The sequence below is a fragment of the Callorhinus ursinus genome, unplaced genomic scaffold (assembly GCF_003265705.2).
Source record: "Callorhinus ursinus isolate GAN/ISIS: 27379988/994484 unplaced genomic scaffold, GSC_fseal_2.0 scaffold11, whole genome shotgun sequence".
NCBI lineage: Eukaryota > Metazoa > Chordata > Mammalia > Carnivora > Otariidae > Callorhinus > Callorhinus ursinus.
The window spans coordinates 16,860,739-16,861,767 of NW_027397073.1; the positions used below are offsets into that span (position 1 = coordinate 16,860,739).

General features: G+C 37.5%; 1 pseudogene; it reads right to left on the bottom strand.

The window, feature by feature from the left end:
• Positions 1 to 486: 486 nt before the first annotated feature.
• LOC141373666 (U6 snRNA-associated Sm-like protein LSm3 pseudogene) lies at positions 487 to 795 on the bottom strand (annotated as a pseudogene).
• Between the last annotated feature and the right edge of the window lie 234 nt (positions 796 to 1,029).

The following is a 1,029-nucleotide window of genomic DNA, read 5'->3' on the forward strand; positions in this document are numbered from 1 at the left end:
GTTGAAATATGACATATTCCCAAACAGCCTTGTAGGTTTAAGTGTTGAGTGTTGCCAATATTTTGACAGACAGTCAACAGTTTTCCAATATATATTTGCAGGCAAATATTTTTATTATTAATATTGCATGGAATAAAATGTAAGGTTGCATTAGTGCAACAATAGTGATGACTTTATGTATTCATATGTACCATGTGGAAGAGTTACATTTTCTCTCCCTTTATTTAATTAATTAATTAATTAATTTATTTATTTATTTTACATCTTGGTGATCACATTTATTGAAAGGGTTGGAAAAAAATTAAAATGCCCTTTAGCTTAAGAATTTGTGAGTTATCTGCAAATCAACCTATTTCAGGAGTGGAAGAATCCTTGGTCATTTCTTAATATCAAAATTTATGCAGGTTTCTCTTTTGAATGTCTTCTACATTTAAAGAGGCAATCATACAAAAGCTCCTATATTCCATACATGATAAATCCTTTGTTTCAGCCAACTCTTAATGGAGGGGCAACTAGTACACCACCACCTCCCTGGACAAAAAACATGGGAATATTCCATTTTGTTGATTTATGTATCTTTTCATATGTTTCCTCCTCAATTTCTATAGTAGTCTTGGTTTCTTCCGCATCCCCCATCATCATATTTAAATGCCGAAAATAAGCATGTAATCTGCCTCGGAGCTCTTTGTCATTTCTCATTTTCACATGAATTTGCTCATCCAGGCTGAGCCTGATCAGATCCAGGGGCTCTTCTACAGTATTGGTAGTTTGTTGCTTGTCCACGTCATCTACCATGTTTCAAATCCTGCACTCTTTTCTTTCTTTCTTTTTTTTTTTAAGATTTTATTTATTTATTTGACAGAGAGAGAGACAGAGAGAGCAGAAACACAAGCAGGGGGAGTTGGAGGGGGTGAAGCAGGCTTCCTGCCGAGCAGGGAGCCCGATGTGGGACTCGATCCCAGGACCCTGGGATCATGACCCGAGCCGAAGGCAGACGCTTAATGACTGAGCCACCCAGGCGCCCTCTTT